The following is a 21,867-nucleotide window of genomic DNA, read 5'->3' on the forward strand; positions in this document are numbered from 1 at the left end:
TCTTAAAATAATATTCCACAACACACATGAGCCTATGGGGACCATTCTCATTGGAGCCACCACAGAGACTTTGTATCTCTTAGGATCTTTGTGGTTTGATTTCCATAGAAGGCTTTGGAAACAATCAATCTTTTATGTTTCCCTTTACAGGCTGGGCAGGGGGTTCGGTCTCCTCTAGTCCTGCAGGATCACTTGGCAGCCACCCCAAGACCCAACACTTGCCCCCCCCCTCCACTGGCAGATAGAATTATCAAGTGTGTGATTGGGACTTCGCCTGTGGAGAGCAGGGGAGGTGTCCCTGATAGAGGCAGCTTTGGCATATCGAGCAGGAAAGCTTCAGGGAGGAGCTAGGGGGCCGAAGAGGAGCAAAGGTCTGACCTGCTTATGTAAGAGTCACAGACCGACTTGTTTTGTGAGCCCAGGAGGCAGAGCTGCTAACTTTAGACTAGAACCTGAAACTTGCCTGGAAAGGCATCCGAGGCTGGTGGCTCTGGCAAGAAGGGCTGTGTCCTGGGCTCCACAGTGTGGGCCCTGCACTTGGAAAATGGTGGCTTTAAGAAAGAGGATGGGCCTATGGGTTTGGGGGGAGGAAGTTAGGGTGTGTCACAGTGAGCCCTGAAGCTCACAGTCTCCTGCCTCTTTCTTCTAGAGCACCCAGAAGCCAACAAACGTGGCTGCTGACTTACTGTCTGCCTACTAGTCATTGCCAAGATCAGAAAGAAAAGTCTCTCTCCCTGGAGGGACAGAGAGCAGGGCATCGTAGGAGGGGCCACTGGGCAACAACGAACCCCTTTGCTGAGGATGCCTGAGGGGGTGCAGACTTTTCAGGCAGCATAGTGCCACAGTGCCTAGTTTGTTGACATCTGATCTCAATCTGTGTGTGTATGTATGTGCGTGTGTGTATGTATGTGCGTGTGTATGTATGTGCGTGTGTATGTATGTATGTGCGTGTGTGTATGTATGTGCGTGCGTGTGTGCGTATGTATGTGTGTGTATGCGTGCGTGTATATGTATGTATGTGCGTGCGTGTGTGTCTGATATACATGGAGGTACGGCATTACCATAATGGAGATGATGGAGGTAATACAGACACTGCTCTTAACATAGGAAACGGTCTATTAGGCCACACCCACACCCCCTCTGTGCTGACACCAACTGCAAATCTAGGGATCCCCCAAGGCTCATATTTCAGGACTCATTGAGAATTCTGCCTTCCTCACAGTCTCAGGTGAAACCAACCCAGGGAAGAGTAGGGTGGGCAAGGCCAGGAGGATCCCCAAGGACCTGTCTGCTGTCTTCTGCAGATGGAGCCCCAGTTGGCCTCCACCACTCTCCCCATATGCCAACTCACATAGAGCACCATCCCTTGCCTTGCTACCTAGAATGTGTATTGGGGTTCCCTACTCGCTGCCCGTGAGGCCAACCCCAGTCCTCCAGACCTTCCACAGTCCAGCTGCATATGTTGGGTCAAAGCCCATAACCACATTGTTGATTTATCCTGTGTGGCCAACTCTCTCTAAATGAAGATCCTCCCCTTGGGCAGTGCTTTCTGGAGCTGGGGCAAAGTCCAGACCTCCCTCTGGACAGGGTTGAATTCTTCACTCGTATGTGGATAAGTTCAACCCCCAGCCTGCATCAGGCTGCAGAGTCCATTTTTTTTAAACGTTTTTTTAAAAAAATATTTATTTATTTGTTTGTTTATTTATTATGTACACAATATTCTGTGTGTATTGCCTGTAGGCCAGAAGAAGGCACCAGACCTCATTACAGATGATTGTGAGCCACCATATGGTTGCTGGGAATTGAACTCAGGACCTTTGGAAGAGCAGGCAAGGAAGAGCCATCTCTCCAGCCCTGCAGAGTCGATTCTTATGGGAAGACTGAACCCCCCAGGGCACGGTCTTCAGCTGTCCACATCTACAGTAGAGTGCAGGACACAGGAGCCCAGTGGGCTGGTCACCTGCTTTCATGCTGAGGGTCACCCATCCTCCACTGGTGGTGTGTCGGACACCAGTCACGTGACAGTGTTCTGAAAAAAAAAGGCAGACAAGTCAAAGCCATCCCTGACCCCTGGACAGCATTCATCCCAATAAGGAAGTTAGCAAAACTGTGATTAGTCTGTAGTTCCGTGAAGGAAGCAAAGAGCTGAATGAAGAAGAAAAACACAGAAGAAAGAACCTGCCTTTGGCTAGGAGCAGAGGAAGTGACCACTGGGCAGAGGACGTAGCTCAGGGAGGGGGTCGAGCTCAGCATCTAGCATGCAAGGGTCAGGCCACACCACTGCACAAACCGTGTGTGGTAGCTCATGCCTATAATCCCAGCATTAAGAGTGCAGGCAAGAGGATCAGGAGTTCAGGTCATCCTTGACTACTTAATAGTGAATTTGAGACCAGCCTGGGCTACAAGAGACCATGTCTCAAGAAAAACAAAACAAACAGCCGTGAAGTGGCACACACTTTTGTTTCCAGCGTTTGGAAAGCAGAGGCAGATGGATTTCTTTGAGTTCAAGGCCAGGCTGGTCTACTTAGTGAGTTTCAGGACAGCCAGCACTACATAGTGAGACTCTGCCTAATAACAATAACCACAAGGACAACAAACAGCAAAACAACAACAACACAAACATGTAGTTGCGCCTGTTAGCAGAGGCCACGGTAACAGGTGACTTGGTCAGGTTCTTCAAAGACTTGTGTCACTAAGTCAAGTGACAGAGGCAGGTGCAGCTTCGTCTCAGGGGCAGACCCCATCTTTCTAGTCATTGTGTAGCCTGAGAAGACAATGCTGTCCTTGCTGTACTAGGGAATCTTAGACACACACACACACACACACACACACACACACACACACACACACACTCTGGCCAGAATGTGCTGAGGAAAGGAGAAACGCTGGCCTTTTTCTCGGCTCAGTGGTGTCCTTAGTCCAAAGGTCTCTGGTAGGAATGCAGCCTCCATCAACTGATTCAAACCCCAATCCAAGAACCTCACGGCTACCAGGGCGGGCAGATGGAGGCCTGGGTTTGCTACCCAATAGCAGAAATAGTGAGTGGCCTCACTCACTCCAACTCAGAATCATTTTGATGCAGCAGAGGCAGCAAAACAAACGGCAGGTGAGATGGGTGAGCGGGTAGAGATGTCTGGTGTGCAAGCCGGCCTACCTGTATTTAATCTGTGTGCAGAAGAGAGCTGATTACGCATCGCCTTCTCACGCTCACACACATTCTTCATGCGCCCCACACCTCCTAATAATAAATAGCAAATAGTTCTTTTCCAAAAGATTTCTTTAGTTTTTATATTTATTACAAAAATAAATATAATTATTAACAATTACTAATTAATAAATTATAATTATATTTTCATATGTATGGATTTTTTGCCTGCCTGTATGACTGCATCATGTTTGTGCAGAGCTCACAGAGGAGGGTGTTGGGTCCTCTAGGACTGACTGGAGGTACAGGTGACTGAGTCACCACGTGGGTGCTGGGAAGTGAACCCAGGTCCTTTGGGAGAGCGGTCAGTGCTCTTAAACCTTGAACCCTCTCTCCAGCCCCAGATTTCTTTAGTTTAATGTTATGTGTGTGAGCGCTTGCCTACATGTATGTTGATGCACCACCACACAATTGCTTGGCGTCCACGGAGGCCAGATTGCATGGAACTGAAATCACAGACGTTTATGAGCCACCATAAATAAAGCTGGGAATGGGACCTGGGCCCTCTGTAAGGACAACCAGTGTTCTTAATGGCTGAGCCATCTCTCATGTCTCTAGAAAAGTGATCACAAGAAAACGTAGGGATGTGCTCGACATCTGTACAGGTTGTTGATAGTGATGGTTTCCTGGATGTTTGTATCTAAAGTTATGGGAACATTTTATGTTGTTGTTTTTGTTTTTTCTTTTCTTTTCTCTTCTTTTTATTTCCAAGACAGGGTTTCTCTGAGTAGCTCTGGCTGTCCTGGGATTCACTCTTTAGACCAGGCTGGCCTTGAACTCACAGAGATTCACCTGCCTCTGCCTCCTGAATGCTGGAATTAAAGGTATGCACCACCAAACATAGCTGAAAGGTGGGAATTCTATATTTTATATATGCCAGCCACACTTCAGGAAATTTCTTTTCAGTTTTTTTGGTTTCATTTATATACGTAAATGTGCGCGTTTGTGAATGTGTCACATGAGTGCAGATACCTGCAGAGGCCAGAAGAGGGCATCAGAACCTCTGTAGCTGGAGTTACAAGTGATTATGAACTTCCTGATGTGGGTGCTGGGAACTGAACTCAAGTCTTCTGAAGGAGCAGGAAGTGCTCTTAACCCCTGAGACATCTCCAGTCCCAGGAAAATAGGTTTTAAAAAAGATCCTTAGCCAGGCATGGTAGTGTATGCCTTAAATCTCAGGACTCAGGGGGCAGACACAGGAGGATTTCTGTGAGTTGAGACCAGCTTGGTTTACATAAGTGAACTCCAGGTAGCCAGGAATATATAGAGAGTCCCTGTCTCAAAAAAACAAAACAAAACAAAAAACAAAAACAAAAAAAAAAACAAAAAAACAAAACCAACCAACCAAACAAAACAAAAACATCCTTGCTGGTGGGTAGAGATAAGCCTTAGTAGTTAAGGGCACTGATTGCTCTTGTAAAGGACCTGGGTTCAATCCTTAGCACGAACTTGGTGGTTTGTAATTCTTAGTATCCACATTATGGTTTACAACCATCCAGAACACCAGAGGATCTGACACTACCTTCTAACCTCCAGGGGCACCAGGCACGCATGTGGCATGTAGACATATAGACAGGCAACATACAAAAAGTAAAATAAATGGATCTTTAAAAAAAAGCATCATTGGGGCTGGAGAGATGGCTCAGTGGTTAAGAGCATTGTCTGCTCTTCCAAAGGTCCTGAGTTCAATTCCCAGCTACCACATGGTGGCTCACAACCATCTGTAATGAGAGCTGGTGCCCTCTTCTGGCCTGCAGGTATACATGTAGACAGAATATTGTATACATAATAAATAAATAAATTTAAAAAAAGCATCATTGCTGGATATGGTGGTACATACCCGTGATCCCAACAGTTAAGAGGCTGAGCAAAAAGAGGATCACCATGAGTTAAAGGTCAGCTTCAGATATAGAAAGACCCTGCCTTATGAAATATACTCACAGGGCCCCATAACTAGGATGGGAATCTCTTGCCATTGTCTGGCTTGCCATAACCTGCCTGTAGTGTGTGATGTGGTCACAATAATGCGGACAGCATTATGATTGTTCCCATTAACAATTATGAATGAGGATTTCCCCACAGAAATCTCTGGAACACTTTAGCAGACTGCAGATGATGGGGGTGGGACAGGACTGAGGGCTCATCAATCCCCAGGACTCAGATGGACAAATCAAAGAATGGGGACCCTTGCGAGCTGTCCTTAACCTGTGCATACAAAAATAAAAATTGAAAATATAATTACAAATAAATATCTAGTATAAGAAAGAATTTCCCTAAGGTGAATATATATATTTTTGAGACAGGGTTTCATGTAACCTAGGCTGACTTTGAGCTCCCTATGTGGCCAAGGATACACTGAACTGATCTAGCCTCTAAAGTTATAGAGTAAAATAGTCTTACACTCTTAACTCCCTAAATCCCTCCCTAGATGGTTTACTTTGTTCTGTGTGAAGGAAGGCATCAACCAGGTTTAGTACCAAAAAAAAAAAAAAAAAAACAAAAAAAAAAACCCAATGTAAACAAACGGCACACACAAACACACACAGCTGGGAACCTACTGTCTCAGCTGGGAAGCGGCAGGGGAGGCCAGTGACAGCATACTGTAGCCACAGCTGACCTCCGCCCCAGCTTGGATTTTAGGGAACGTCAGTTTCCACAGCTAGAGATCTCCTCCAGGGTCTCACTGGTTCCTCCTCGGAGCCAGGGGAGAGCAGGGCTCTGTCACGTGACACTGCCTCCTCCAAAGAAGCACACACTCTGGAAGTGATACTGGGTCGTTTATCCCCAGAGAAACTATGGTAGGACTGGCATGTCCCCACAAGTCAGCAAGACCTCTCTGGATTCACACGGAATTGACTAGCTTTGGGGGTGGGTACATGAGGAAATGGGTCCGAAGCTTCTTGCAATCCCACAGTGCTTTGCTTGCTTTTCAGGGCGGACAGAGAGGCAAAGCTTGCGGAGGAGTTTGCCGACTCCAGGACCATCCCCCTCGGTTCTCTCTAACGCTGATTTTTCTTAGTTCAAATTTGCAAAGAAGAACCCTATTGGTCGGGGTTTGGTCAGGTTTTCTGTCCCTGCCCAATCAGCTTAGGCAGGCTGGGAGAGGAGGGGACCTGCTGCTACCTCCCCCTAAAAGCTGTGACTGGGAAGGATCAATGAGTCACCCTTCCAGTGCGGTTAGAACCCAACCCCAAGGGCTTACTCCCTATCCCAGCTGATTTTCTTTACCTTTCGTGTGCAGCTAATTCCTTGGGATAGAAACATTCCCTTCTGGAAGGAAAGAGATACATAAGGGGCAGGATGCAGCCTAGCAAGCTCCAGGTCCTAGGTTCCCTTCCCAGCACCAGAAAGTAAAATAAAAAACCAGGAAACTGTTGAAAGATCCGAGGCGTGGGAAGTTCAGTTATCAGACTCGTGGGATCCCTATCTAGATAGCCAACAGTCGCTGGAGACTCGGGTTGAACAGCCTGCTAGCTGTGCACTGTTCCAGGGACACATGCGGCTTTGGGGGCTGGGAGCTATGCTGGGCTGGGTTTCTCAGCTACCTTGAGTCACCTTGTAAATGCCTTCACACCTTCCTTGGTTTGCCAAGGGAGACTCTGGGTGGAACGCTTTAGTTGGCCAGCAGTAAGTAGCTGTTTATCCTCTCCAGGAAAAGCGACACAAACCATTCACTGAGTCTTAGTCTGCCTCATCCCCTGCCCCATGCACTTCATTTTAAGCTAACACCAACATTCCCAAATTGAGGCTCTGAGCAGCCAGACTTTGTGCCCATGGCCACACAGCCAAAAGCTGCCTGGAAGCTGTCTTGGTGATTTCAAATTCTACCTGGGGCAGCTGGGGAGGACAGGGGAGGCCACTAGAGCTCTCCAGGCTGGGGGACCTGAAAGGGATGCTGGGCTGGTACTTGGAGGGCGAGGAGGACCTTGAGCATTGGCTTTTTGCCCCACAACTGGGCATCAGAGCCCAGGGCCAAATGTAAGACTCTTGGAGACAAGTCTTCCCTGACTCTCGGTCTTGTTCTTCGGACTCTGTCTCACCTTGCTTGCTCCCCGGTGACTCAGCAGCTTACCTAGGCTTGCCTTACTCTGGGAGTGGGTTGGTCTTTGTTCTCAGGTAGACCTGCAGACTTGGGAAGTTATAGAAAAACTGTGGCTTGAACTCGGGTTCTTCCAAGCTCTGTACCACTGAACTCTATGTCTGTCTGTCCCCAGGCGCGCGCACGCGCGCACACACACACACACACACACACACACACACACACACACACACATCAGTTCCCTTCTTTCAGCCCACTGGAACAGCATTTTAAACCCAGAGCGGCCGCCAGTGTCCCAGCTGCCTTATTCAGCCACCACTGGCTGTGAGCAACCAACCAACTGGCGCTTTCTTCGCTGGACCCCAAATGCCTGGATTCTCCTAGGACGTCTGCTAGTTGCAGGAAAAGGGTGTGAGATCCTCATTCACCCGAGATTACACAGATTCTCCAAGCTTGTTTTGATTTGGTTTGGCACGGAACGCTGAGAGCCACTCTAGGGAAGGAGACCATGTGCTGATACCAGGCTGGGAGAAAGTGACGATCCGCGCCACACTGCAGGAGGGCAGACATCCAGAACCCGCGTGACCTCTCCACGCAGTGAGATTCGGCAAGGAGTCCCCCCAAACTCACTTTGCCTTTTCTAGTTTCTCAATTGCTTGGGAAATGGCGGCTAGCGGCTTCGCCACGAGGGAAAATAGCACTCAAATTTGCAGGGCAGAGCCGGCTGTCAGGGGAGTTTAATTCGCAAATCACTCGTTGACGCACGCGGGCGTGTCGCAGGCTCCGGAAACCTGGTGTAGCGAGGTCGGAACGCAAGACAGTAGCCGCTCTGCCCTATGCAGTGCCACCTCCGGAGCCCCAGTGTCCCCACTGGGCCTCGGGATGACTCGCAGTCTCGAGGCTGCGCAAGGAGCCACAAGACTCCGGCGCCCCTATCCGCTGAGGTCCCCAGGCCACCGCTCAGTGTACCGGAAGCTCCCCTCCCCCGTCTTCCCAAATGCCTCCAGCAGCCTGGAGGCTCTAGCAGTGACCCGCGTGTCCCCGCGCACGCACACACCTCACGCACGTCAGCCCCACGCTTCCCTATCGCTCCGTGCCCGGGTGCACGCAGGCTTTTACGCGCTGTCGCACACGGTCACAGAGCCACTGAGGGTCAGAGCATTGCGCGAGGGGTGGGAGAAAGACCCCGGGACAGATCTGGGCGCTGTCCGAGGTGGATCCGGGGGTGGAGCTTCGGGGCCGGGCGCGCAGAGCTGGGGCGTGTCTGCGCCGCCGTGATCCGCGCCGCTCCTCCCTCGGCCCGCTCCCTGCGCTCGCTGCCTCCTCGCCGCAGCCCCCGCCGTAGCTGTCGCTGCTCCCGCCGTCACCACCTCCGAGGTAGGCGCAGCAGAGAGGGCCCGGGCAATGCCTGAGTCCCTGGGGGCCTCGGGCAGCGCTCCTGGGGAATCTCGAGGGAGGCGATCGAGGGACGATCGGGCGAGGGCGCAGGGCCTAGGGGAAGGGCCCAGGGAAGGGTGAACCAGGGAGGATCATCGCGGGCCTGGAGGGTCAGCGGGCGGGTAGAGGAGGCCTGGAGGGCGGGCGCCGAGCGGATCTCCGGAGGGAGAGATCCGAGTCAGAGCATGCAAAACATCTGCAGTTGGGAGAGAGGGGCGATCTGGACAGACGGGCGGAAGGGCAAGGGCAGCCGCGTGCAGGCCCGGCGGGCCTCGGTGTAGGTGACCTTCCCCGGCTGCGCCCTCTGGCTCTAGATCTTTCGGCGTGGATCTGGAAGAGAGACCCTTCCTCAGCCCAAGCTCTTCCCCGCCATCCCCGAGAGTCTGTGCAGACCCAGCTTCCTCCGCCGAGAGGACGAACTCCAGGCATGGCCATACCCTGGTGCCCCTGGCCCCTACACGCCCTGGTCGGCCCACACCCGGTGTAGGTGGCGCTGGGTCCCTCCCGCGCACGCCACTGCCTTCCGGACGGAACAGGCTGTTCTGGGTGGACTTAGGCATCAGGGACTAGAACCTGGGCCTAGACTGGAGGCAAGACCCCAAGGGGAGCCGTATGCCTTGGCCTTCTTGGCCTTAGGGATGGATTCCTTGTTCTGGGTCGTCAAATGCGACTGTGCATTCGGGAAACTGTTTTCAGGGCCTGACATCTGATTGGAGGCCCACAACTCTGCGTGGTTTGTCCAAGGTCACACTGGTAGGAAGATTTCAAACTTCAGTTTTTTTTTTCATCTGCGAATTAGGAACAATTATATATACTTCATTGAGTTTGGGGGAAAGAATAAAATGATCCGATTAACAAGAAGCCTTTAGGCATGCAGAAGGACACCTTAGAAACTTTGACACTTATCTTAGGAGTTTTTTTTTTTTAAATATTTATTTATTTATTTATTTATTTGTTTATTTATTATGTCTACAATGTTCTGTCTGTGTGTATGCCTGCTGGCCAGAAGAGAGCACCAGACCCCATTACAGATGGTTGTGAGCCACCATGTGGTTGCTGGGAATTGAACTCAGGACCTTTGGTAGAGCAGGCAATGCTCTTAACCTCTGAGCCATTTCTCCAGCCCCCTCTTAGGAGCTTTTTGAGGAGGACTGAATTCACCCCGGCACCCTGCCCACCAGACCATTTGTTTCACTTGTGTCCTGGAAGGAACTCAAGTCTAGTTCTGTTATTTTAATGCCATTGATACGATGTTAGTAACAAGCATTTGTGCACCGCCAGGTATTGAGTAACTGGAGGATAATTTATGAAACACTGTCAGCTGTCAGGTAGAGAGCATCAGGTCAGACTGCAGACCCAGCTGGCTTGCAGGAAGGATCTGGGCTTAGCCCAGTCCTGTGCCGCCTAAAGCCCCCTCCCCTTGACCAGAGAGATGGGTGAAGGGCTTCTTTACCCAGGCAGCTTTGTCTTCAAGATCTTGGGTGGAACCACTTGGCCCACAGTAGGTGGGTAAGAAAGGTCTGTGGGACTAAATTTCATTTTTAAAAGTGTCTATTTAAATGTACGTGTCTGTGCCTATGTGAATTTGTGTGTATGCATGCAGGGGCCCTCAGAGTTCAGGAAGAGGGTAATGGATCTCCTGAATCGGAGTTATAGGCAGTTGTGAACCGCCCTATGTGGGTCTGGGAATCAAACCTGGGACCTCGGCAAGAGAGCAGTATGCACTCTTAACCCCCCAGCCATCTCTCCATTTTTTTTTTCACTAAAAAAAAAAAAGAATGTGGACCTACCATGTGCCACCCTTCACTACCCCAGCAAGTGGCACATGGTAGGCCCACATTCAACTGTGGACTCTTGAACACCCATTAGGAGACAGGGGCATCTCACTCACTTCCGGAAGCTATCCTGGCCTCTGCAGAGTCACCAACGTTTAAAGAGCTATAGGGCACATATTCACCTACAGCGGTAGCCATGAGAGATGAGAACCAACTCCTCTAACGTTCCACAACTTCCCAGCTCTTGTGGGGACTTGTCAGACGGGTGTTTCTAGGCTTGGAGCTAGAGTGACGCGGGTGAATGGGATTCTGGCCAAGGTCTTAGGCCTGATGCACTTTCCCTTTCTGACAGGTGTGTCTGTGTGGGGTGGTGCCCACTATCCTGTGGCTTCGAGTAAGGTGCCCACCCCTTCCCCCCCGCTGTAGCAGTGGGTACTGCCAGGTGATTGCTTTTTTTCTAATCTCTAGAATAAGGCTTTAGATGGGCTGTTTGGGACCACAGAGTACTCATGCTGGACCAGAGGCAGGTGTAGACTCTGGACTCTTGAGATGGTGGTAACCCCACCCCCTCCCCACTCCCCATCGTCAAGGTGATCGGAGGCCCTTTACTCTTAAAGAAATTTCCCACGGTATGAGGGACACCTCCGGTGGTAGTGACCTAGGGACACTGGCCGAGAACTGCCAAAGCCAGGAGGTCAACCCCCCACAGGATTCCAGAAAGGTTGTGGTCTGTAGCTTTGTGCTTTCCCCAGGTTCCCGTGGTAGTCATCAAGAAAGGAGGTTGGGAACATGCTCAGCTGTGCCTGGGCACGGACCTCCATTTCACTGTTAGTCACGGGATCTAAGCACTTTACCTAGAGCTGAGAAAGAAAAAAACTCCAGAGGGCAGCCTGGGCTCTCAACACTGACTGGACTGACAAGAGGCACAGGGTCTAGCTCAGGTTAAGTAACTTTCCTATGTCTTAGTTTTTTCTGTTATAGAGGTTTTTTTTTTTTTTTTTTTTTTGTTTAGTTGTTTCGTTGTGTTTTTTTTTTTTTTTTCTTTTTTCTGCTTTTGTTTTTAAAAAAGTTATTTGTTTGGAGGTGGCAGCCCGTGTGGAGGCCGGAGGACAGCTTTCCCATCTTCCTGTCTCCGCCTGAGTTTTGGGATTGTAGCCGTGTTCCATCACACCGGGGCCAGCTGTAGAAGTGTGATTGTCGCTGTTGACCATTCTGTGACCCCACTGTGTATCCTTGGCGGCTGGCACAGGGTAGTTCTCTGCTCTTACCCCCACGCTGCACTGCTGCTGTGCTGTGAGGAGCTCGTAGGTGTGAGTTTGTACAGTAGAAATCACCGTCTGGTCGGGAACAGGGGGAGAGATATGTAGCTGGTGTTGGCCATCTGCAGTGGACAGTGCCCAGATGAATCAGGCCTGTTTCCAGCAAGGACCTTAGAGCTGAGTCTTAGAAGGGCTGGTTTTCCCTGGGATGACATGGGAGGTGTTCTTCCAGGGCCTGGCCAGACAGCATCCAGCCGAACAAGTCCTCTTTATGGACAAGGTGGACTCTAGACCCTGTGGGTCAGGGTGAGTCTTTGACAAGATGCTCAGAAACCATTATTATAATAGTGAATGTGCAAAACAAGGGCTTGGTGAGATCCCTGGCCACAGATACAGCAACAGAAGCTATTGGGTGGGCATGGAGCGCAGTAGAATGCTTGTCCGGCATGCAGGAAGCCTTGGGTCCCATCTCCAGCACTGTAGAAAGTCAGTCTGATGGGGTGTACACTCTGGTAGAGGTAGAGGCACAAGGATCAAGTTCAAGGTTATTCATGGTGACCTAATGAGTTTGAGACTCACTGATGGGCTACTTTATACCTTGTCTCCAACAAAAATAAACTGGGCAGTGATGGTTTACAACTTTAATCCCATCACTTGGGATTAAAGGCAGAGACAGAGGCAGATTGGGAGGCAGAGGCAGGCAGGTCTCTGTGAATTCGAGGCTAGCCTGATCTACAGAGTGAGTTCCAGGACTGCCAGGGCTACACAGAAAAACCAAAACCAAAACCAACCAACCAACCAACCAAACAAACAAAAACACTATCCATCTGCTCATTAACCAATAATTTGACTTATCATCTATCATCTTGATAGAATTCTAGCTGTGTTTGTTTCATGCCTGCTGTGTGTACTAGCCACAGTATTAAGTGCTTTATATTGATGAAAAATGGGGTCAAAGAGACTGACTAACCTGGGGTCTTTTACCTAGAAAGGGGAGTAGGATGTGGGTCCAGATGCTATTGATTCCCAAGGCTGAGTGCTTAAAGAACTGTCTGTGTCAACCCCCATGGGCCTGTCAGGGCTCTTGAGGTGCCTGTGGCTAGACCTTCGACCCTAAAGTGGGGGCTGCCTGCATTAGCCTTCCCCTCTTCACGGGTGGCTGAGTGGGTAGGCAGGCTGCCCTGAGTCAGCTGTATTCTCCCAAGCCTTTTGGAAGACTGTGCTGCTGTGGTGTCCCAGCTTCCAGAGTGTTTTAAAATAGAAGCAACGCCTGGAAAGCCAGGCTGCCCCCTGTGAGACTCTGTGGAGGGGGGAGGGAGGGCAGCTGCTTTGGGAACATAGCTTGCTTCCAGAGCAAGGGCCAGTGCCTTGCCAGCTCTGGATCCAGTGACCAGTGACTGTTCCCTGGACTGCCTTTGCTTGCAAAGACAGTGCTGTGCTGGTGTGTGTGTGTTTATGTTTATGTCTGTCTGTTGTATGTGTGGGGACTCCCGAGCTGAGCCTGCCTTCCACTGCCTTCCCCATACCCCACCTCGGTCCCAATGGCTGGGGATAGGTAGCTGGTTTTGCTGTAATTGAACCTGGCCTCTTTTATTTTTCACTTTGTGTGTGTGAGTGTTCTCCCTGATCATATGTTAGCACACCACATTCATCTGCGTCCAGAAGAGAGCATCCGATCCCCTTAAACTGGAGTTACAGGTGGTTGTGAGCCCCTACGTGGGTGGTGAGAACCAAACTGTGGCCCTCTGCAAAAGCAGCCAGTGCACTTAACTGCCGAGCCATCTCTCCATCCCCTGATACCGCTTGGGTCCATTTCTGCTCTGGCATATCACCTAAAACTGTTGGAGAAACAGCAGAGCCAAAAGTTGTCCCATGATTCTCTCCTTCAGAGGGGACTCCTGGATGGTGATGGGGGAGTTTGGTCTCTGTGTTGGTTTGGCTCCTGACAGTATCTAGCACACTATTGTTGGTTATCCCTGCGTATAGTGGGGAAGTCATTTGCAAAAATGGGACTGGGATTTAGGGTACCCGAGAAAGGGTGTGGCTGTGGGTCTTTTCATACCTGGGGGCTCCTCTGCCTTCCTGATGTCCTTCCACAATCACCTATAGCTACCTGGATGGTCTGGGAGATGCTGTAGCAGGGTGGCTCCTGTTCTTTGGGAAGTTGTCCTGTTTCCCCCTGGCTTTTAGACATGGAGGTCTGAGCTCTCTACGGGTGTTATCAGCATTCAGAAGACTTTATTTCCTGACTGGGTGTGATATCCACAGTCACCCCGATGCCTGTGACACCCACAGGCAGAGCCTATGTCAGTTTTGGGGTTCTGGTGGGTACATAGTGAAGAATGAGTCTTGTCTTTTTTGTAGAGCATTGCTGCCTGCTCCCAGGCAGTTTGCCCTGGCAATTCTCACATACACTGGAGTTAAGGAGTTCTGCCCTGCTCTTGCCTCCTGGACAGAGTGGCTCAGATTTTGGTGGTCCCTTGGGAATGGAATGTGCCCCTATAGGCCTTGCCCAGTGATAGGGCTACTGTCTCGAGTTTTAGTTGGTTCTTAGAACCGATATGGACACTATCTATATAGCTCTTTTCCTTCCAGCATCTTAAAACTTTATTTTATATCAATGGGTGTTTTGACTGTATGTATGTATGTATGTATGTGCACCATTTGTATACCTGGTGTCCCCAAAGGGCATTGGATCTCCTGGAATTGGAGTTACAGACAGTTTTAAGCTACCATGTGGGTGCTGGGAATTGAACCCAGGTCCTCTGGAAAAGTGGCCATTGCTTTTAACCAACCAGCCATCTCTCCAGTCTCTTCTCTAAGCCAAGTGGTGGTGGTTCATGCTTTTAATCCCAGCACTTAGACAGAAACAGAGACAAGCAGATCTCTGTAAGTTCAAGGCCAGCCTGGTCTGCAGAGCAAGTTCCAGGACGGGCTCCAAAGCTACAGACAAACCCTGTCTCAATACACACACAAAGATTTATTTTTTTATTTTATATTCTATATGTGCGCTATGTGTGTGCAGTTCCCAAGAAGCCAGAAGAGGGCCCAGGAGCCCTGGAGCTGGTTTTATTGATGGTTGTAAGCCACCATGTGGGTGCTGGAAACCCAGCCCAGGTCCTGTGAAGAACAGACAGTGCTCTTGGCCTCTTTGCCTTTCCTCTAGCCCTCTGGCATCTTGACTGTCGTGACATGTTGGAACATTGCTGACTTCCGGTATCTTCCGCTCTTCACGATATGTAAATAATGAGGTTGAATGAAAAATGTAAACCACATCTGACCCTCATATCTACCTTCCTGACTCCCTGTTCCTCCCCGAGGCAGCCATCCTGTTCATGGGACCCATCTTTCCTGTTCCCTTCCGCTCGCTCACAAGTTGGCAAATGTGTAAAGAGGCGCATGTAAAAGGACCTTACATTAATGACGAGGAGTTAGAAATTTCCTGCGGTGCACCGTTTTCTTTTTTGAGATAATGTTTCACTATGCAGCTCTGACTATCCTGAACTCACTATGCCGACCAGAGGCTGTCCTTGAACACAGAGATCTGCCTGCACCCAGCTTTAAACCACACCCAGCTTGGATTTCTCTTCATTCAGCTGTGTTCTCTGTTCTCACATACAAATCTACCACTATTTCTATTGTTTCCAGACAGTCTCCTAACTCAGGTTTCTCAAATTCCTTACACAGTCAGATGACCTTGAACTTTTGATCCCTCTGCTTCCTGTCCAGCGCTGGAATTTTGGGCTTCTGCCTCCACATCCACCCCACCTCATTGTTACAATGACTATTTGGTAGTCCTTAGTCTTCTGTTAGTACCCTGCTCTTGGTTCATTTTCCTAATGACGAGCATGTTGGTAACTTCACCTCTAGGTTTGGTGTGGTTAGGCAGTGCACATAGTTTTTGGGTGCCCAGAACACTACAGTGGGGTGTGTTCCTAGGAGTAAGATTAAGGCTGAGTTCATTGTCCCTTTATTGCCCTCGAAGGGACTGTATCCACACCCTGTTTCCTGGATCTCAGCATTGGCATTTTGCCAGTCTTGGGGTTGTCACTCTGCAGTGGCTCCTGGAATGAAACCCGTGCCTAGTGTTGAGACCTGAAGCAGTAAACTCTGAGGGTACTGGGTCCCTCAGCCTGGGCTCCCCTCTTCCCTAGAGAGGTTCCTGCTCTGGGGGTCTCCCGGTCTAGTCTACTCTGGCTCCGCAGCTGCCTTGCGTGGGAAGTGCCTACTTCCTGGTTACATTGTAATTTTCTTGTTCCTATTGTCAGACAGAGTTTCTACTTTCCTCCTTTTGTTACAATGATACTCTTTACTAAGCGCAGTGGGCCTAATAGCCCTGGTTCATCCCGAGCTCCCCACCCGCTCCCTCCCCGCCCCTTTTATTCTCTGCCCTTCTTCCTTAAATTTTCTGTGTGCGAGCGCTTTGCTTTTGGGCGTGTGTGTGTATCATGTGTCCACAGAAGTCTAGTATTGTAGATAGCTGTGAGCCCCGTGTGGGAGTTGGGGCTCAAAACCAGGTCCTCTGAAAGACCCAGCGAGTACTTTTAACCTCTGAACCATCTCTCCAGCCTCTCCTCCCCTCAGTACTTTTAACCTCTGAACCATCTCTCCAGCCTCTCCTCCCCTCCATTTTTGAAACAGGGTCTTATGTGGTTTAGGCTGGTTTTGAACTCACTCTGTAGCCAACGCTGACCTTGAATCTCTTCTGTTCCTTCTGCCTCTACCTCCCCAGGGCTGGGATTTTAGTCCTGTGCTACCAAGCCTGGTTTCTGCACTGCTGGGGATAGTGCTCCGGGCCTTGTGCTAATACTAGGCCAACACTCTCCCAGCTGAGTCTCATCCCACCCCTCTGAAGCTCTCTGAGGCTGCTGCGGCAAAAAGCACTCAGAAAACGCAACCTGCAATACCACTTTGGTAGGGCTGATGAGATGGCTCACTAAAGGTAAAGGCTCTTGCTGCCAGGGCTGAAGACCCGAGTTCGGGCCCCAGAATTTACGTGGTGGAAGACGAGAACTTAGAACTGCAGGTTGCCCTCTGACCACCACAGGTGCACCATGGCCCACACAGGCTCACTAAGTACATGTAATTAAAAATATCACATGCACCACCCATTGCGTGTTTGCTCACTAATGCCCATTATATGCCAGGCCTTGACATCTGTAGACACATTCGGACAAACAGATGCTTGAGGCTCTGAGGAGCCTTGAGTTCAGGGTGTGGGAGGAGGAGGGGAGGGTGAGAGCGTGGTGGCTGAGCAGCTGTCACTCGCGTGTAGTTGATGAGTCAGGAAGATGTTGCCGGTTCCCCCCACCCCACCCCCCCCAGGCCCCAACGATGGGGGTTATGTAAGTGTGTTGTGTAGACTGCTAGGTGATATACAATCCTTTCCCTCAGAGCTTCCAGTATGGCTGGGTATCCATTCCTTAGGCTGGAGGGGTTGGCTTCATTTGTTCAAGGTCGGCCAGGGAAGACTTGGGTTGGTAGGCTGGCAGACTGGAGGGGAGGCAGGGAGCTCTGCCGCTTGTCATTTGCTGGTCTGCTTTGACAGGCCCTACCCAACCTGCTGTGTTCTTACCTCTTACTGGCATGAAGCCCCCAGGCTGTTCCTAGGTTCCAACACCCAGGCAGAGCTGTAGTCTTTTCAGGATGCCTTCTGACTGTGTGCGGGGTTGACTGCCTGTGTGGGATTGACTGTCTGACTGTGTGCAGTGTTGACTGACTGACTGTGTGGGATTGACTGTCTGACTGTGTGCGGGGTTGACTGACTGTGTGCGGGGCTGACTGACTGTGGGGCTGGCTGACTGACTGTGTGGGATTGACTGCCTGTGTGGGATTGACTGTCTGACTGTGTGCAGGGTTGACTGACTGACTGTGTGGGATTGACTGACTGACTGTGTGCAGGGCTGACTGACTGTGTGGGGCTGACTGTCTGACTGTTTGCGGGGCTGGCTGCCTGGCCTGTGTTGGGCTGCTCTGCTTCATGCTCAGGGCTGGCTTCAGAAGGGGTGTGGGTGATGCTGCAGAGGGGCTGTTCTGTGGAGACAGCTGTGTACCCACAGTGCCTGATGACTGACCTTCCGGTGGGAGGAAGGCCTCGGAGGGGCCTGGGCTGGCTTCTACCTCCAGGCAGGGTTAAGAGAGTGAGAGGCTGCAGCCCTTTCTAGCCCTCGCTCTCGGCCTGAGGAGCCTGCACTTTGTTCCCACCAGGGAGGCATTTCTGAGTGAGTTCTGAGACAAATGGGTGTCTTATGGGTGTTGTTTATTTTTGTCGGGAGATTGCGCTGCTCTGGAGAGGCAGAACCCTCCTCTTGTCTCAGGCTGCCCTTAATCCTGCTGGATAAATGCATCACAGGATGGGGCATGGGTGCCTGGGGGGGGGGGGCAGAAGGGGAAGCCACTAAAACCTAGCAGCAGGGGGCATTTGATGATGCTCAGAGGGGTGTTGCCTCTGGCCCAAGAGAAAATTTGACTCTCCTGTATATATTCCCCTTTCCCCAAAAGGTGGAAGGCACACCTTCCAGGCTGGATGTGGACAAGCCTGTCACCTTGTCTTAAAGGCCTAGACTTGGGGACATTATGTTCCCCTCTCTGTTCAAGGGACTTAGGAAAGGGTGTTGACTTGCAAGTGGGGAAGCTGGTATCCTCAGTGGCTGACGTAAAGCTTGGCAGCTAGGACTGTTTTTGTGTGCTGCAAGTTCACTTACATGCAGCAGGTGCCAAATAAAGGCAGCATGGTAGAATAGTCAGAGGGGACCCCGTAGAGCTTGCCCCCCCCCCCCCCCCCCCCCCCCCCCCCCCCCCCCCCCCCCCCCCCCCCCCCCCCCCCCCCCCCCCCCCACCCCCCCCCCTGGCCCCGCTGTGGTTTTTTTTTTTTTTTTTTTTTTTTTTCTTTCTTAGCAGGTGGCTTTCCATGCTGGGCTTGGGATTCGTGTCAAAAGACGCATTTGGGGAACACTAAATAGTGAGCACGCTCTGCGCTCTGCCGTTTACTCAAGGTGGGATCTGGTCTAGATGCAGAGGTGCCTGTCTGCAGGGTGGCCCTGGGGGCAGACTTTTCTGGAGGTCAGGGAAGAGTAGCGGGAAGGACCTGGCCTCTGACAGACTGGAGACACAGCCCCATTGGCGGAGGCTTTGCCTAGAATGCAGAGCCCCAACACTGCACACATCCCAAATGCTTGGTCTCCTAGCGCTCTCAGATGGAGACAGGAAGATGAGAAGTTCAAGGACATCATTGTCCACATAGTGAGTTTGAGGCTAGCCTGGGCTGTATAAGATCCTGACTCAAAAGAACAAAAAACAAAAAATTAAAAACTAAAAATCAGGCACAGATGTGTGCACACTATCAAGATGGCTCAAGGGTTAAGAGCTCTGATGTTTTGCCTTCCTTCCTTCCTTCCTTCCTTCCTTCCTTCCTTCCTTCCTTCCTTCCTTCCTTCCTTCCTTCCTTTCTTTCTTTCTTTCTTTCTTTCTTTCTTTCTTTCTTTCTTTCTTTCTTAAATACGGTTTCTCTGTGACCCTGGTTGTCCTAGAACTCACTTGCAGTCCACGTTGGCCTCCTGAGTGCTGGGAATAAGGGTGTGTTTTAACACTGGACCTGAGTTTGGTTCTCACCTCCCACTTTGGGTAGTTCACAACCACCTGTAAGTCTAGCTCCAAGAGATCGGGTGTCTTCTGGTCTCTGCAGGCACCTCTGCACATGTGGCGCATACATCACACACGCATTCACACACACACACACACAGGTGTATACACAAATATAAAATGAAATCCTAAAAACTGGTCAGAGTGTGGATTTTAGAGACCTTGGATCCTGCAGACGGGCCTGGTCTCTCTGTTGGGAGAGACAGCTCTGTCTACAGATGGCTCTTTTTGTTTGCTTTATTTTGTTCATTTCTTAAATCTGTTTTATTTTATATGTATAAATGTTTTGTCTGCATGTGTGTGTGCACTATGTGAGTTAGATTCCCCCAGAACTGGAGTTATGGACAGTTGTGAGCCAGCATGTGGGTGCTGGAAATTGAACCTAGGTCCCCTGCAAGAGCAGCAAAGTGCTCTTAAACAAAGAGCCATCTCTCCATATCCCTGTGTTTGTGTTTTCACAGATAGCTCTTAGCCCAGGCAGAGATGGGGAATGTTCTGGGCTCTCCGCTGAGATGCTCTGCAAGTCTGCTGGGCTGCGTTACCTTCCAGCTCAGGGCTGAATGCTGCTGACTTTTCTTAGGAAGGGTCAGGCCCATCTGGCCTGAGGTGTGTGTGCCATTTTTCCAGGCCTGGGTGTGAAGTCTGCTGCCTGCCACTGGGGTACGTGTGCCTGCTGGAAGGGGCTGGTGGGAAGAGGAGAGTCCCCAGTTCTAGAAGAGCTGAAAGTAGGGCAGGATGAGCAGAGCCTCTGAACATGTGAAGTCCAGCCTGGACTGCAGACAGCATTGGAGCCCATGGTTGGGTCTACTATAGTATGCACTGAGTTTGGTTGTGGGCTGTCTTTTAATTTTTTTTAGTGGTAATTATTTATTTATTGGTAGGTTGATTTATTATGTGGAGGTCACAAGGTAACTTTTGGGAGTTGGTTCTACCTTCCACCCTGCTTGTTTCAAGGACCCCACTGAGATTGTCGGGTGTGGCGGCAGGTGCCTTTTCCTGCTGGCCCTGCTCTGGGCTCTCTGTAGTCTTTGAAGGGAAGACTTTGGTCAGTTGACCGATTGTTTCCTGGGATCACCTGAAGTCTTTCCCAGGGGGTTCCCACTTGCCGGGAACATACAAGAATATTCCTGTTTGTGAGTGTGTCCATGTGTCACACCAGGTGTACGTGTGTCGCGGCATATATGCAGATTCAGTTTGATAATTTAGGTGTACGATATTTTAAAAATGAAAGGAGCCAGCCTGGGAATTTAGCTCAGTCGGCAAAGTGCCTGCCAGTGTACACAAAACTCTTAAGTTTAACCCCAGCAAAGTACAAAGGAGGTGTGGTAATGTGTGCCTGTAATCTCAGCAGTTCAGGGGTAGAGGATTAGAAATTCAAGGTTATCCTTTGCTACAATAGAAAGTTCCAGCCACCCTGAACTACATGAGACCCTGCCTCAGGAAGAGGGAAAAAAGTGGAACCACTCTTTAGGTTACTGAAGATGATGATGCTGAGATGGGACTTTCATTCATGGTGCCTTCTCTTCTAGGACAGAAGTCACAGTGTGCGCTGTCCCAGAGTAGGACTTTAATTTTTTCTATACAGCTTGTCGATATAAAACCTTCCAGGAATATAATGTCATCCTTACAGCAGAGACCATCACAGTTACTCTCTTTCCCTGACCACTGAGATGCTGAATAAATATTTGAGTCAGTCATGTATAACAACCAGCGCCCTCTTCTGGCCTCCTAAGGTACCTGCACCCATGTGTGCGTACTCACCCACAGACACATTTAAAAAAAAGAAAAGCTAAAAAGAAGAGTTTTTTAATTTGATGATACTATTGATGGAACCTAGGGCCTCATGTATGCTTAGTGGGTATGCTACCCCTGGGCTCTAGGCTCAGCTCCCCAGATAGTACTTTGATAGTGGCTTTTGTTTTGTTTTGTTTTTTGTTTTTGTTTTCAAGACAGGGTTTCTCAGTGTGTAGCCCTGGCTGTTCTAGAACTCCCTCTGTAAGCCAGGCTGGCCTCAAACTCAGAGACCCTCCTGCCTCTGCCTTCCAAATGCTGGATTAAAAGTGTGCAGTACCACTGCCTGGCTGATAGTTGCTTTTAAAAATAAAGGCCCAGTGGGGCTAGAAGTGGCTCAGCAAATATTGCTGCTCTTACAGAAGTTCCATCTTCCACGGAGACGCAACTATTGGTAGCTCCACTTCTAAGGAGTTCCAGATAGTTACTGACTTTCCCCCTTTTGGCCTCCTCAGGCACCAGGCATGAGTGTTGTGCATTTACATACATGCAGGTAAATGCATAAAATAAAAATGAATAAACTTTTAAAAGCCAAAGTCACACTGGAGGGCAATAAATGTTTAAAGCCTTGCTTGGTGTGACAGCACATTCCTGTAATCCCAGAGGCTGGGGGTTTGGGAGTTCAAGGTCATCCAGGGCTACTTAGTTTCCTGAGGCCGTGAGAAAAATACTCTGACCAAAGCTACTTGTGGCAGTTTGTCCTGGCTCAGTGTTCAAGGG

The 21,867-nt window shown here is 50.1% G+C and overlaps 1 protein-coding gene across 2 annotated transcripts in view; it reads left to right on the top strand.

The window, feature by feature from the left end:
• The first annotated feature begins 8,385 nt into the window (after positions 1–8,385).
• The window catches only part of Vdac1 (voltage dependent anion channel 1), a 29,161-nt gene continuing 15,679 nt past the window's right edge, over positions 8,386–21,867 (top strand). The window contains exon 1 of one of the 2 annotated variants that reach the window (XM_050157799.1): positions 8,386–8,621. The gene's annotated coding sequence lies outside the window, so the exon portion shown is untranslated. The remainder of the gene's footprint in view (positions 8,622–21,867) is intronic. The other variant, XM_050157798.1, reaches the window with a different exon arrangement.

Source organism: Alexandromys fortis, unplaced genomic scaffold (genome assembly GCF_014885135.2).
Source record: "Alexandromys fortis isolate MF-2015 unplaced genomic scaffold, M_Fortis_MF-2015_v1.1 scaffold_103, whole genome shotgun sequence".
Classification (NCBI taxonomy): Eukaryota; Metazoa; Chordata; class Mammalia; order Rodentia; family Cricetidae; genus Alexandromys; species Alexandromys fortis.